We start from the raw sequence: 17,446 nt of genomic DNA on the forward strand, positions 1-17,446 counted from the left end.
CTCTTACCTTTATTGATTTTCTTTACCTATTTTTAAATTTAATTGATATCTACTCTTATTTTTATTACCTCCTTCCTTCTACTTGGAGTTTAATTTGCTATCCTTTTTCCAGTTTCTAAGGTGAAAGTTTAGACTTTGATTTTAAACCTTTATTCTCTTTCACTACAAATGTTTAAAGCTAACATCTGCCTCCAAATACTGCTTTAGCTCCATCCCACAAATTTTGATATATTGTGTTTTTATTATCATTTAGTTCAAAATATTTTAAAGTTTTCTTTGCAATTTCTTCTTTGACCCATGGGTTATGAAGGAATGTGTTCCTTGATTTCCAGATAACTGCAGCTTTTCCAGATATCCTTCTGTTATTGGTTATCAGTTTAATCCTCTTTTGGACACAGAGCATATTCTGAACAATAATAGTTCTTTGAAATGTGTTGAGATTTGGTTTATGGCCCAGCATATGATCTGTCTTGGTGGATGTTCCAAGTTAAATAGAAAAGAATGTGTATTCTGCAGTTGCTGGGTGCAGTGTTTTAGAAATGTCAATTGGGTTAAGTTGCTTGCTCTAAATGTAGTTTATTGCCAATTTTTAAATTTGTTTAACTTGGTCATTAGATACAAACACAAGTAGGATTATTATGTCTCCTTAATTAATTGACAATTTTATCATTATTAAATGTCCCTGTTTATTCTGGTAATACTTTCTGATTTGGAATTTACTTTGTCTGATATTAATATAGCTAAATCAGCTGTGTTATTAGCATTTTTTTAAACAGTCTTGCTCTGTCACCCAGGCTGGAGTGCAGTGGTGCAATTTTGGCTCACTGCAACCTCCACCTCCCAGATTCAAGTGATTCTCTTACCTCAGCCTCCCAAGTAGCTGGGATTACAGGTGCATGCCACCACACCTGGCTAATTTTTGTATGTTTAGTAGAGATGGGGTTTCAACATGTTGGTGAACGGCTGGTCTCGAACTCCTGACCTCAAGAGATCCACCTGCTTTGGCCTTTCAAAGTGCTGGGATTACAGGCCTGAGCCACCGTGCCCAGCCTATTAACATTTATTATTATGACATGCCTTTTTTCCCCCTTTACATCTAACCTATCTGTGTCTTTTTATTTAAAGCTTATTTCTCATAAATGACATTTAGTTGCATTTTACTTTTGTAACCAATCTGAAAATCTTTGCTTTTAATTAGCCTTTTAGTCTGAGTACATATTTTATAAAAATTGATGTGGTTAGATTCAAGGCTAAAGATTGGTACCTTTGATATTTCTTATAATGTAGATTTGCTGGCAATAAGTTCTCCCAGTTTTTGTTTGTTTGAAAAAGATGTATTTTGCCTTTATTTTCAAAAGTTATTTTCCCTAGGTACAAAAGTATAAATTAACAGTATTTCTTTACTTTCAGCACATTAAAAATACTACTTTGTTATATTCTAAGCTTACATTGTTTCTCATTTACAAGTCTGTGATTATCCTTCCCAACCCCCCCTCCCCCACTGTATGTAATGTGCCTACTTTCTCCCTCTGGCTGTTTAATTTTTAAAAAAAATCACTTATTGTTGCTGGGCACGGTGGCTCACACCTGTATTCACAGCACTTTGGGAGGCTGAGGTGGGCAGATCACCTGAGGTCGGGAGTTCAAGACCAGCCTGACCAATCTGGAGAAGCCCTGTATCTACTAAAAATACAAAATTAGCTGGGGTGGTGGCACATGCCTGTAATCCCACCTACTTGGGAGGCTGAGGCATGAGAATCGCTTGAACCTGGGAGGCGGAGGTTGCGGTGAGCCGAGATCATGCCATTGCACTCCAGCCTGGGCAACAAGAGCGAAACTCTGTCTCAAAAAAAAAAAAAAAAAAAAACAAAAACACTTATTGTTAGTAATTGGGCTTTTATTTGCTTTGAAGTGATTTTATTTGTTTTTATTCTGCTTGGGGTTCATTGAAATTCTTGAATATGTAATTTTATACTTTTCATCAAATTTGGAAAATTATTGGACATTATTTCTTCAAATATTTGTTTTTACCTCCTTGCTTCTAGGGTACCAATTACACATGTTGATCTAATTAATATGGTTCCACGAGTTACTAAGATTCCAATGTTTTATCTCTTTTTGCTTTATTTTGGCAGCTTCAATTGCTATGTCTTCACATTCACTGATTTTATCATCTACATTTTCTATTCTACTGAACAGACATCTAATAAAATTTTAATTTCAGATATTTTAATTTCTAGAAGTTCTGTTATTTTTTCCTGTGTTTTAAATTTGTTTGTTGATTATATAAATGATTTATTTTGAATTCTTGAGCATATTTATAATACATATTTTAATGTCCTTGTTTGCTAATCCATTATTATTATTATTAGTTTTGAAATGAAATCTCTCTCTGTCACCAGGCTGGAGAGTGCAGGAGCATGATCTTGGCTCACTACAACCTCTGCCTCCTGGGTTCAAGTGATTCTCCTACCTCAGCCTCCTGGGTAGCTGGGACTACAGGCGAGTGCCACCACACCTGGCTAATTTTTGAAGTTTTAGTAGAGACAGGATTTCACCATTTCGGCCAGGCTGGTTTCAAACTCCTGACCTCAGGTGATCCACCTGCCTCGGCCTCCCAAAGTGCTGTGATTACAGGTGTGAGCTACTGTCCCCAGACATATGCCATGATTTCTGTCACTTCTGGGTATGCAGCTATTGACTGATTTTTTTCCTGATTATGGGTCACATTTTCCTGCTTCTTTATGTGTCTAGTAATTTCTGATTGAATGCCAGACATTATTAGTCCATATTGTGAAGTGTTTGGATTTTATTGCCTCCTTAAAAGAGGGGAAGGAATTTGAATTATTTGCAAATTAGTTTGATCCTTTATGAGCTTCTTTTAAGACTTATATGGCAGATTGAGAGTATCATAGTTCTCTTTTATCTGCAGGGAATATGTTCCAAGACCCCCAGGGGGTGCCTGAAACCATGGACAGTACCAAATTTTATATACACTATGTATTTTTGCCTATGATAAAATTCAATTTATAAATTAGGCATGGAAAGAGATTAACACCTGATAATAAAATTGAACAATTATAACAATATACTTTAAGAAAAGTTATGTGAATGTGGTCTCTCTCTCTTTCTCTCAAAATATCTTATACTATATTCCCCTTTTTTGTGATGATATGAGATGATACAATGCCTATGTGATGAGATGAAGGAGGTGAATGACTTGGCATTGTGAAATAGCATCAGGCTACTATTGAACTTCTGATAATATGTCAAACTTATGAATTGTTTATTTTTGGAATTTTGCATTAAATATTTTAAGACCATGCTCAACCACAAGTAAATAAAGTTGTTGAAAGTAAAACCACAAATAAGGGGGTACTGTATCCTTTAACCTAGAGTTAGGTTAGCCCTGCTATTGAAGTGTGGCTTTTCATGTGAGCATTTACATTTTTTATTTATTTATTTATTTTTGAGATAGAGTCTCGCTCTGTTGCCCAACTGGAGTGCAGCAGTGTGATCTCTGCTCACTGCAGCTTCCACCTCTGAGGTTCAAGCGATTCTCTTGCCTCAGCCTCCTGAGTAGCTGGGACTGCAGGCATGTGCCACCTTGCCCAGCTAATTTTTTTTGTATTTTTAGTAGAGACGGGTTTTCACCATGTTGGTCAGGCTGGTCTCGAACTCTTGACCTCAAATGATCTGCCCACCTCAGCCTACCAAAGTGCTGGGATTAAAGGCATGAGCCACTGTGCCAAGTCCATGTAAGCATTATTAATGCCTGAGGTCTTCACTGAATCTCTCCAGTCTACAGGTAGTAACTTGAATATCTCCAAGGTCTGTGTGAGTTTTGGGATTATTTTTTTTTATTTTTTTATTTTTTTTTATTGTTCATTCTTGGGTTTTTTTTTATTGTTCGAGTTTTGGGATTATTTAACTGTTAATACCTTGGAAGTTATTCTTTGTCCAGTCTGTGGAATTTTCATTTATGCATGTCCAGATTAGCATTCCACAAAGACTGGAAAAGACCTCTCTGCAGATTTCTGGTTCTTTCTCTACATTGCTTCCTCTTCTCTAATACTTTGCTCTGAAAATTCTGGCTACTTCAGTCTCCAAGGTCATATTTCTGACTCCTTAGCTAAACAAGACTGCTGGGCTGTGCTTGGTTTATTTTTCTCATGTCACAGATTAAAAATGGTCTTTGGACAGGGTTCAACTCATTTTTCCCCCATTTCTCTAATGCCATACTTCTGTTGTTGTTTTGTGCATTTTGTCCAATTTGAAGTCAAGCTACTTTTTCATGAGCAAAAACTTAGACTACAGTATACAGATGTTCCTTTACTTATGATGGTTCATCTTATGATTTTTCTACTTTATGGTGGATGTATTGGGGTATTAAATGCCTTTTCAACTTATGATATTTTCAATTTATTATAGGTTTATTGGGACATAATCACATTTTAAGTCAAGAAGCATCTATTGTTGATTTGTGGGAGCCCACTGCAATGTTTGAATATAATATTTAAAATTCATGATTTATTTGTGAAGCTGTCTCATTTTATAAATTGTGTTGAGACAATGCAAAGTTTGTGCAAGTAGGAATTGATAAAAATTACTACAATCTATAATGACTCAAAGTGTTGTGAAACAGCACTACCACCAAATAATGTAAAATCTTGATTATCACAATATATTTAGTATTTTTCTGAGAAGGCAGAAAAGTAAATTATATATAATACATAATAACTTACATTTATGTATATCTCTATTTTATTACTAATATGAATACCCCTGACCCATCAACAGACCTAACCAGACATGTACAATAATAATTAAATCCAGTTGTCTTTGACATTTTGCTAGGTTTTAATCATATTAAAATCATTGCTTTATAGATTTTTAATATTTTGGTTATGAAGGTTTGTTTTTCAAGGTGAGGACAAAAATTCATTTTAACAGCTCATTAGTTTGATTTTAAATATTTAGTAATGTAGTACATAGGTATCCATTTGTTTTCTTGCCCCAGTTCTGTTAATGTTAGGGGTAGGCCTGTGGAAGAAGTGGCAGCAGCAACAAAAGTTAGGAGGCTTATATCACATAGATAATTTGTCATGTCTGAGAAAGCTAAATTGAAAGCCAGTTTTGGGGAAGGGTAATAAGCAACAATATTTCCACTATGGACTCTGCAAAAGTCTTCAGGTATATTTAAGGCACAACATTATATAGGTTAGCATGATTTCATATTTACCTAAGTTTTTGTTTTTTTTTCAGACAGAGTCTCACTCTGTTGCCCAGGCTGGAGTCCAGTGGCACAATCTTGGCTCACTGCAACCTCCACCTCCTGGGTTCAAGTGATTCTCCTGCCTCAGCCTCCTGAGTAGCTGGGGGACTACAGATGTGTGCCAAGCCCAGCTAATTTTTTAAATTTTCGTAGGGATGCAGGTTTCACCATGTTGGCCAGGCTGATCTCAAACTCCTGACCTCAGGTGATCCACTCACCTCGGCCTCCCAAAGTGCTAGGATTACAGGCATGAGTCACTGTGCCCAGCCCCTAAGAGACTTAAAATCTTAAAATGTTCAGGTACAACCATACTCTCTTCCCCAATAATTTTTTTTCCTTACTCTGGATTTCTTTGAGCCCTTTGTATTTGATTATGTTATTTAACCAGAAACTTAATACAATTACAATGAATTATTTAATAATAAGCTCCAGGAACTATCTCACAGGAAAATAATAATAATCTTAATATTTACTGTAATTAAGGACTCAATTTGTGCCAGGCCTGGTGTGAAGAGTTTTATGTCAATCATTTCTATTTACCATACCTTGATTAGAAGAATCTATTCCCATTATGCTAATAAAAAATGGCAACAACAAGGTTCAGGGCAGTTAAATAATTTTCCCAAGGCTACAGTGCTGTCAGAAATTAGCAAACCAGGATGCAAATCTAAATTAGCAAACCAGGATGCAAAATCTAAACCAGGATGCAAATCTCAAGTCCACTAAATTTCCAATATTCCAAGGAGCTATCAACATCAGTTGCAAGTCTCTGAGGCCACCCCAATCATGCTGAGGGCTGGAGGACTTACTCCCTAAGAGGAGGGATCATGGTGGATGGGAGGCAGGACTAGATTGCAGCTCTGACTCAGATAGACAGAGCAGTGTGTGGAGGCTCATGTCATGAATTTTTGCACCAGAATGACTGTAGGAATAAATCAGGAAACCTGGGAGTACCCAGAGACCTCTCTGAAGGAAGTGGATTGCTCCTGCAGGACCCAGGAAACACTCCAAATACTGTACTGGTATCCCCAGATGAGAGACCCACAGATGGTTTATGTAACAGGACTCTGTGCAGACAACCCCTAGTACCAGCCCAGAGCCTGGTAGACTTGCTGGGTGGCTAGATCCAGAAGAGAGATAATAATCACTACAGCTTGGCTCTCAGGAAGCTACATCCATAGGAAAAGGGTGAGAGTACTACATCAAGGGAACACCCTGTGGGGCAAAAGAATCTGAACAACAGCCTTCAGCTCTAGACCTTTCCTTTGATAGAGCCAACCCAAATGAGAAGGAACCAGAAAACCAACTCTGGTAATATAACAAAACAATGTTCTTTAACACCCCCCAAAAATCACACTAGCTCACCAGCAATGGATCCAAGCTGAGAAGAAACCCCAAAAATGAATTCAGGGGGTTAGTTATTAAGCTAATCAGGGAGGCACCACAGAAAGCTGAAGCCCAATTTAAGGAAATAAAAAAATGATACAAGAAGTGAAGGGAGAAATAATGAAATAGATAGCAAGAATAAAAAGCAATCAAAACTTCAGGAAACAATGGACACACTTAGAGCAATGCAAAATGCTCTGGAAAATCTCAGCAACATAATCAAACAAGTAGAAGAAAGAAATTTAGAGCTTGAAGACAGAGTCTTTGCATTAATCCAATCCAACAAAGACAAAAAAGAATAAGAAAATATGAACAAAGCCTCCAACAAGTCTGGCATTATGTTAACCAACCAAATCTAAGAATTCTAAAAGTTTGGAAAACATATTTGGGAGAATAATCTAGGAAAATTTCCATGGCCTTGCTAGAGACCTAGACATCCAAATACAAGAAGCACAAAGAACACCTAGGAAATTCATCACAAAAAGATCATCACCTAGGCACATTGTCATCAGGTTATCTAAAATTAAGACAAAGGAAAGAATCTTAAGAGCTGTGAGACAAAAGCACCAGGTAGCCTATAAAGGAAAGCCTATCAGATTAATAGCAGATTTCTCAGCAGAAACTGTACAAGCTAGAAGGGATTCTATCTATCTTCAGCCTCCTCAAACAAAACAATTATCAGCCAACAATTGTGTATCCAGTGAAGCCAAGCTTCATATATGAAGGAAAGATACAGTCTTTTTCAGATAAACAAAAGCTGAAATAATTCACCACTACCAAGTCACCACTACAAGAACTGCTAAAAAGAGCTCTAAATATTGAAACAAATCCTGGGAACACATCAAACAGAACCTCTTTAAAGCATATATCTCACAGAACCTATAAAACAGAAATACAATTTAAAAAACAAAAAACCAAAGTATATGGGCAACAAGTAGTACAATGAATGGAATGACACCTCACATCTCAATACTAACATTGAATGTAAATGGCCAAAATGCTCCACTTAAAAGATAAAAGAATTACCGAATGGATAAGAATTCACCAACCAACTGTCTGCTGCCTTCAGGAGACTCACCTAACACATAAGGACTCACATAAACTTAAGATAAAGGGGTGGAAAAAGACATTTCATGCAAAATGACACCAAAAGCAGGCAGGATTCTTACATCAGATAAAACAAACTTTAAAGCAACAGCAGTTAAAAAGACAAAGAGGAACATCATATAATGATAAAAGGCCTTGTCCAATAGGAAACTATCACAATCCTAAACATATATGCGCCTAACACTGGAGCTCCCAAATTTATAAAGCAATTACTAATAGACTTAAGAAATGAGATAGACAGCAACACCATAGTAGTGGGAGACTTCAGTACTCCACTGACAGCACTAGACAGGTCATCAAGACAGAAAGTCAACAAAGAAACAATGGATTTAAACTATACCCTGGCACAAATGGACTTAACAGATATATACAGAACATTCCTTCCAACAACTGCAGAATATACATTCTATTTGACAGTGCATGGAACTTTCTCCAAGATAGACAATATGATAGGCCACAAAATGAGCCTCAATAAATTTAAGAAAATTGAAATCATATCAGGCACTCTCAGACCACAGTGAAACAAAACTGGAAATCAACTCCAAAAGAAACCTTCAAAACCATGCAAATCATGGAAATTAAATAACCTGCTCCTGAATGATCACTGGGTCAAAAGTGAAATCAAGGTGGAAATTTGAAAATTATTTGAACTGAACGACAATAGTGACACAATCTATCAAAACATCTGGGATACAGCAAAGGTGGTGCTAAGAGGAAATTCAAAGCCCCAAACACATCAGAAAGTCTGAAAGAGCACAAACAGACAATCTAAGGTCACACCTCAAGGAACTAGAGAAACAAGAAAAAAACCAAACCCAAAACCAGCAGAAGTAAGGAAATAAGCAAGATCAGAGCATAAATAAATGAAATTGAACCCCCAATACAAAAGATAAATGAAACAAAAAACTGATTCTTTGAAAAAATAAATAAAATTGATAGACCATGAGCAAGATTAACCAAGAAAAGAAGAGAGAAAATCCAAAAAAGCTCAATAAGAAATGAAATGAGAGATATTACAACTGACATTACAGAAATACAAAAGATTATTCGAGGCTACTATGAACACCTTTACACACATAAACCAGGATACCTAGAAGAGATGGATAAATTCCTGGAAAGACAGAACCCTGCTAGCTTAAATCAGGAAGAATTAGATAACCTGAACAGACCAATAACAAGCAGTGAGATTGAAATGGTAACTTAAAAATTACCAACAACAAAAAAGTCCAGAACCAGACAGATTCACAGCAGATTCCTACCAAACATTCAAAGAATTGGTACCAATTCTACTGACACTATTCCACAAGATAGAGAATGAGGGAACCCTCCCTAAATCATTCTATGTAGCCAGCATCAACCTAATACCAAAACCAGGAAAGGATATAACCAAAAAAGAAAACTACAGACCAATATCCCTGATGAACGTAGATGCTAAAATTAACAAAATACTAGCTAACCGAATCCAACAACATATGAAAAAGATAATCCACTCTGATCAAGTTGGTTTCATACCAGGGATGCAGGGATGGTTTAACATATGCAAGTCAATAAATGTGATACACCACATAAAGAGAATTAAGAACAAAAATCTCATGATCATCTTAATAGATGCAGAAAAAGCATTCAATAAAATCCAACATCATTTTATGATTAAAACTCTCAGCAAAATCAGCATACAAGGGAAATACCTCAATGTAATAAAAGCCATCTGTGACAAACCCACAGCCAACATAATACTGAATGGGGAAAAGTTGAAAGTATTCCCTCTGAGAACTGGAACAAGACAAGGATGCCCACTCTCACCACTCCTCTTCAACATAGCACTGGAACTCCTAGCCAGAGCAATCAGACAAAATAAATAAATAAATAAATAATAAATGGCATCCAAATCAGTAAAGGTGAAGTCAAACTGTCACTGTTTGCTGATGGTATGATTGTTTACCTAGAAAATCCTAAAGACTCCTCCAGAAAGCTCATAGAACTGATAAAAGAATTCAGCAAAGTTGCCAGATACAAAATTAATGTACACAAATCAGTAGCTCTGCTATGCACCAACAGCAACCAAGCTGAGAATCAAATCAAGAACTCAACCTTTTTTTTACAATAGCTGCAAAAAAAACAAAATACTTAGGAATATACCTAACCAAAGAGTTGAAAGAACTCTACAAGGAAAACTACAAAACACTGTTGAAAGAAATCATAGATGACACAAACAAATGGAAACACATCCCATGCTCATGGATGGGTAGAATCAATATTGTGAAAATGACCATACTATCAAACACAAGCTACAAATTTAATGCAATTCCCATCAAAATACCACCATCATTCTTCATAGAACTATAAAAAAATTCTAAAATTCATATGGAACCAAAAAAGAGCCCTTATAGCCAAAGCAAGACTAAGCAAAAAGAACAAGTCTAGAGGCATCACATTACCTGATTTCAAACTATACTATAAGGCCATAGTCACCAAAACAGCATGATACTGGCATAAAAATAGGCACATAGACCAATGGAACAGAATAGAAAACCCAGAAATAAGCCTAAATACTTGCAGCCAACTGATCTTCAACAAAGCAAACAAAAACATAAAGTGGGGAAAGGGCATCCTTTTCAACAAATGGTGCTTGGATAATTGGCTAGCCACATGTAGGAGAATAAAAGTTCATCCTCATCTCTCACCTTATATAAAAATCAACTTAAGATGGATTAAAGACTTAAACCTAAGACCTGAAACTGTACAAATTCTAGAAGATAACATTGAAAAAACCCTTCTAGACATTGGCTTAGGCAGAGATTTCATGACCAAGAACTTAAAAGCAAATACAATAAAAACAAAGATAAATAGTTGGGACTTAATTAAACTAAAGTGCTTTTACCTGGCAAAAGGAACAGTCAGCAGAGTAAACAGACAACCCACAGAGTGGGAGGAAATCTTCACAATCTATACATCTGACAAAGGACTAACATCCAGAATCTACAATGAAGTCAAACAAATCAGCAAGAAAAAAACAAACAATTCCATCAAAAAGTGGGCTAAGAACATGAATAGACAATTCTCAAAAGAAGATATACAAATGGCAAACAAACATATGAAAAAATGCTCAACATCACGAATGATCAGGGAAATGCAAATCAAAACCACAATGCGAAATGCAATACCATCTTACTCCTGCAAGAATGGCCATAATCAAAATATCAGAAAATAGTAGATGTTTGCATGGATGCGGTGAACAGGGAACATTTCTACACTGCTGGTGGGAATGTAAATTAGTACAATCACTATGGAAGACAGTGTGGAGATTCCTTAAAGAAATAAAAGTAGAACTGCCATTTGATCCAGCAATCCCAGTACTGGGTATCTACCCAGGGGAAAAGAAGTTGTTATACAAAAAGGATACTTGCACACTCATGCTTATAGCAGCACAATTTGCAATTGCAAAAAACATGGAATCAGTCCAAATGCCCATTAATCAATGAGTGGATAAAGAGATCATGGTGTATATACATATATATATATATAATGGAATACTACTCAACCATAAAAAGGAATGAACTAATGACATTCATGGCTACCTAGATGAGATTAGTGACTATTATTCTAAGTGAAGTAACTCAGGAATGGGAAACCAAATATTGTATATTCTCGCTCGTAAGTGGGAGCTAAGCTATGAGGATGCAAAAGCATAAGAATGTTTTGGGGGAACCAGCCCCCATATTTCAACGTAGGTTCTTTCTATTTTCCCTAAGTGTTGGCCGGTCTGAGAAATAAAGAGAAAGAGTACAAAGAGAGAAATTTTACAGCTGGGCCTCCGGGGGTGCCATCACATATTGGTAGGACCGTGATGGTGACGCTGAGCTGCAAAATCAGCAAGTTTTTATTAGGGATTTTAGAAAGGGAGGGGGTGTACAAACAGGGAGTAGGTCACAAGGATTACATGCTTCAAAGGGCAATAAAGATCACAAGGCAAGGCAAAATTAGAAATACTGATGGAGGTCTATGTCCCACTGTGCACGCATTGTCTTGATAAACATCTTAACAGGAAACAGGGTTCGAAAGCAGAGAACTGGTCTGACTAGAATTTACCAGGCTGGAATTTTCCAATCCCAGTAAGCCTGAGGGTACTGCAGGAGACCAGGGCGTATTTCAGCCCTTATCTCAACCGCATAAGCCAGACACTCCCAGAGTGGCCATCTATAGACCTCCCCCCAAGAATGCATTCCTTCCCCAGGTTTATTCCTTGCTGGGAAAAGAATTCAGCAATATTTCTCCTACTCACTTTCTGCAGAAAGAAAAATATGGCTGTATTCTGCCCGACCCCACAGGCAGTCAGACCTTTATCCTCCCTCGTTCCCTGAAAATCGCTGTTATTCTGTTCTTTTTCAGGGTGTACTGATTTCATATTGTTCAAACACCCATGTTTTACAATCAGTTTCATATTGTCCAAACACATATGTTTTACACACAATTTGTACCGTTAATACAATCATCACAGGGTCCTGAGGCAACACACATCCTCAGCTTATGAAGATGATGGGATTAAGAGATTAAAGTAAGACAGGCATAAGAAATTATAAAAGTATTAATTCTGGGAACTAATAAATGTCCATGAAATCTTCACAATTTATGTTCTTCTGCTGCAGCTTCAGCTGGTCCCTCCGTTCGGGGTTCTTGACTTCCCACAATAAGAATGACACAATGGACTTGGGGAATCGGGGGAAAGGGTGGGAAGGGGGTGAGGGAGCAAAGACTACAAATAGGGTTCAGTGTATACTGCTTGGGCAATGGGTGCAATGAAATCTCACAAATCACCACAAAAGAACTTACTCATGTAACCAAACACCACCTGCTTCCCCAATAACCTACGGAAACAAAAAAAATTTTTTTTTAAATCAGGTGCTAAATTTTGATTATTTAACTTTTCTTAGATCTTTAAGACTGACCAAAATTTTATCAGTTTTCAAGGTCATTTAAATTCAGACACAATAATAAATAATTTACTTATTTTATAATGCTTAGTAATTTATGGGGGGGCTTGAAATTTCAGTTACTGTAGAATGATGGTACCCTGGTAAGTGTACAACTCCCAGAGGTAGAATTGTGTGTGATCAAAATTTTATTTTATTTACTTGTTCAGTGATTAAGGGATTCTGGGGACAGATTTCATATAAAATTAACTTTCAAGGGTCTGGTTTTACAGATTGGATGCTCATGTTCTGTAACTAATGAGTTTCCCTGTAAACAAATCTACCTGAGAAGTTAAATTATAACCAAAGATAGTTTGCTCATTAGCAGGAATCTAACCATAGATGGAGCACCTCATTTTTGGCAGTTTACACATTAGATTGATCATTTAATTAAGAAATCATGAAGGACGTAACTTGACCTAAGTAACACAGCTAAGCAAGTAGAAAATTTGAAATTTTAAGCAAAGTTTGTCTAATGTCCCAAGGTGATACTCTTGACTAGGCAAATTGCTTTTCACAGTAGGGGATCTAATGAATACTCCCTTGCCCAGTATCTAGCATGTAATATCCTTTTCTTTTTTAAACTAAGAACAATAGCATTTTCTTAATCCTGTACATTCTATTTAAAGTTGACCCTTGAACAACTTGGGCTTGAACTACATGGGTCCGCTTATATGTGGATTTTTTTCAACCAAACCGATCACCACGTATACCTAGGGATGACTGTACTGTGGACTCAAATTGAGGTCTTTTAATGAGGAAGAGTTAATAGGTACCAAATAAATGTACACTGAATGAATGAATATATTGACTCACATTAGCTATTTTGAGGAGGCAATTTGATGAATTGTCTCAGAAAAGAACACACTTGTATATATTTACTAAATTATGATATTATACTAAATTACAATATTATACTAAATATAATATCATTGAGTCCTGGACCCCCAGACTTTGCCAGTGAAATCTGTATGAGAACTTTTGCACTCAAAGAGCTGTGGAAGGCAGTGTTGTTTATTTCATTATTATTATTTTTTCCTCAACCCATTTAAGGTGGAGTTTATCTCATTATTAATGTTGCTACTCTGAGAGCTGTATAGCCTCCATTTCCTCTTGTTTGGAATCCTAAGTAAAAAAAATACAGAAGTGTTTAATTCATTCATTCCAATGAATATTACTGAGGCACTGACGTGTACAATGCCTTATTTTCCTTTTTCTTTATTTTCCTGTTTTTTGTGAGAGAAAAAAGCCTACAATGCCTTATTTTTCAAATAGAACTCCTAATTCCCCTCTACCCCAAGCTTGCTTTTCCTTATGTCCTTCCTGTCTCATCAAATTGCAACCTCTTTTTTAGTAGCTTTAAGTAAGAAAATCTACAGTCATCCTTGACTTCACTGTTTCACACACACCCCACAAACAATCAATCACCAAATCTTATTGCCTCTGTCTTAAAAATATATCAAGAATCTGACCCGTTCTCACCACTTCCACCTGTACCAACCTGGTCTGAACCATGCTCACCTCTCACTGAATGAATTACTACAGTTGCCTCCTGACTGTTCTCTACCTGATCTATCTTCTAAAACCTTAACTCTTTAAATCCCTCTTCCCCTTGCTTCCTCTAACTTAGCCACAGTGGCTTCTCTGCTTTTCATTAAACACACCAACACAGTTCTGTCTTTGCACATGTTGTTTTCTTGCTGGGCAAACTCTTCCCTTGGAAGTGGGCATGGCTACTTCTGTGTCTATATTCAGGTCTCTGCTAAATGAGGCCTTTCCTGAAAACCCCATCTAAGATAGTCCTGCCCCACCCCATATCATTTTCTATTTCTTTCCCTTGTTTTCTTCTTTATCATATCAATAATCAACATCTGAGTGCTTATATATTTATTACTTTATTTATTGTCTTTCCCATCTTATTAGAATGTATGCTCCACAAGGGCAGAAATTAGTTTTGTTACCTATTGACTCTGCAATGCTTAGAAGAGAGCCTGTCATTTAATATTTACATATTTGTTGAATGAATGACTATGCATAGTATCAAACTGAATGCTAGAGATATGGTAATGGACAAGTAATGGGCAACATAGACACGGTTCCTGATCTCATGACATTTACAGTTCCTACAGGGGAAATAGATATAAACAATTAATTACATAACATTTAATTATTATGGTTATAAACATGAAGGCATCATTGACCACTCTGGCTGAAGGTCTTGGTGTGTAGGAAGACAGACTATCAAATATTTAATAACTTAGGATCAAGAGCCAGAATCCCTCAAATCATATAATTTTTGAATAAAAATACAGAGAATCAGTGTCATGCAAATGAGCATCTATAGTTAGAGGTAGGTTAAATAGGATTATGAAGATTTAGAGGGAGCTGACAAAGCAAGACAGGGAACAAGATTAAAAGTAGCCTGCTAAATAGATAATCCAATGCAGCTATGTTCTTTCTATCAGTCAAGGTTACTGCAGGTACCCGGAAAAGAAATCCAGTGATAGGTATACAGGGTCAAGCTAATCATGCTTTGGAGGGGAAAACACAACACAACACAACTCAACACAACACAACACAATACTCTTACCCTTTTAAACTTGGATAAATCAGAAAAATATTGTAGTATGTAAGTTTTATATATGCACATGAAATTCCAACTTACCTTCAATTTCAGCAAAAAGATAATCTTCCCAAAGCCTTCCAGTTCAGTTCCTTTCCTCCCCAAATTTTTGGGCTCCTTGTATGTAATCTCTCAGCCCTTTATCATACTGTTTTGTAATCATCTCTCTTTCTCTCTCTCTTTTTTTTATTTTTTTGTTTGCCTGTGTCCTGCCTCTGTGGAGTCTCTGAGGAAGGAACTTTTCTTTGTGCCTCGTAGAAAAGTGCCCAGCACACCGTAGATACTCAAGAATTATATGTGAAATGAATGTACAAACATTTGAGCAAATTTTATGCCTTTATGAAGGATTATTACTTTGCATTGTTAAACACTCTACACACATGAAAACACAGATTCTCATTAAAAATGAAAATATTGAATGAAAATTGAAAATAAATTGAAATTAGTTCACCTGGTTATATTTTGCTAGAATTATATAATAAATTACTTAGAAACAAGGTATAAAAATGGCTTTGTGTCCTTTTTTTTTTGAAATAGAGTCTCACTCTGTCACCCAGGCTGGCAGTGGTGCAATCTCGGCTTACTGCAACTCCGCCTCCTGGGTTTAAGTCATTCTCCTGCCTCAGCCTCCCAAATAGCTGGGATTATGGGCATGCACCATCATGCCTTGCTCATTTTTGTATTTTAGTAGAGATGGGGTTTCACCATAGTGACCAGGCTGGTCTCGAACTCTTGACCTCAAGTGATCCGCCCACCTCTGCCTCCCAAAGTGATTACAAGCGTGAGTCACTGCACCTGGCACAAGTTAATTACTTAACAGCCACAGATATCTGCTTATGAAAACTCCCATTGCAGCATAATGGGTACAGGTAAGCCCTCAGCAATATGCTGCAAAGCTTCAGTTTAGGTGCTCCACACTTTAGAAGGAAGGAAAAGGAAGAGAGCACAATTATGAAGTGTCCTCTTTATATACTGACAGTGTGTGAAATGCTAAATCCATTTAAGTCTCATAAAAACCTAATGAGGTAGGTGTTATTTCCATTTTACAAATAAGGAAATTGAACCTTGAAAAAGCTAAGTAATTTTCTCAAGACCACACAACTAATCCACATGATCCCAGGAATCCGTAATATTTAGTTCATTCTTAAATATGGTTTTTTGGGGGGGGTGGGGGAAGATAGACGAAGGAAGTGTGAGAGCTAGTAAAGAAAGCAATAATTTGCTTTATTTTTGAGATAAATCAAATCAGTTATTTGGAATATGGAGAGAGAGTGTGTGTGTGTATGTGAGATTCATTGTGGAAGAGCTGTTTTATAATGACAAGTTCTATGAAGTTTCATGATATTGACCAAGATTTAAGTTGGCTGAAGGAAGAAAGGTTTACTATAATCATTACCCTGTTTTATTTAATTCATTAAAATCATTTAAGAAAGTTTCAAGTAACAAGCAAACCGTGAAGAAAATAAACATTCATGGCTACCTATGGGAGCGAATTCTGGATCTTGTCATTTTGATTTCTTTTTAGATATGTTTATTATAATTACATCATCTGTGTATGAAGTAGGTAGGACTGCAAGAAGATTGCTCTAATTAACCCTGGTATATTTTCTAACCAGAAAATATATCCTCCACTTTTAAAAAGAAACCATGTAAATTTATTGCAATGCAATTATTGTAAAACAAAGTTTAACTTTGATATTTGTCTTCTTAAAATTGATAGCCTCTTCTCAAGTATTTACAATGCTTTAGGAACAGTAATAAATGCTTCATATTACTATGTCTCATTTAATCCTCACAACAAACCTACTAGATATTATTATGCTCATTTCATGAAAACTGCAACTGAGACCCAGCAGTTCATTATCATGCTCCAAATCCCAGAGCTAGTGAACAGCAGGGCTGAGATTCAAACTCAGTCCTGGGACTACAAAACCCATATATTTAAGCCCAGTGTGATATCGTAGAAAACTCCCCCAAAGTGGATAACAACAGTTGGCATTAGAGAGGCTAAAGTAAAGTGAACACTGAATGTAAGAACAAAAAGGTCTTCCACATTCAACAACAGGCAGTCATTTTCTGAAGATC

At 36.5% G+C, this 17,446-nt stretch overlaps 1 protein-coding gene and 1 long non-coding RNA gene across 2 annotated transcripts in view; one reads left to right on the forward strand and one right to left on the reverse strand.

The window, feature by feature from the left end:
- Positions 1-17,446, forward strand: part of CNGA1 (cyclic nucleotide gated channel subunit alpha 1) — an 84,805-nt gene that overhangs the window by 14,210 nt on the left and 53,149 nt on the right. The window lies entirely within an intron of this gene.
- Positions 11,563-17,446, reverse strand: part of LOC130541442 (uncharacterized) — a 75,983-nt gene continuing 70,099 nt past the window's right edge. The window contains exon 3 of the long non-coding RNA XR_008955499.2: positions 11,563-12,633. This is a non-coding gene — a long non-coding RNA (uncharacterized LOC130541442). The remainder of the gene's footprint in view (positions 12,634-17,446) is intronic.

Source organism: Pan paniscus, chromosome 3 (assembly GCF_029289425.2).
Source record: "Pan paniscus chromosome 3, NHGRI_mPanPan1-v2.0_pri, whole genome shotgun sequence".
In the NCBI taxonomy this organism is placed as follows: Eukaryota; Metazoa; Chordata; class Mammalia; order Primates; family Hominidae; genus Pan; species Pan paniscus.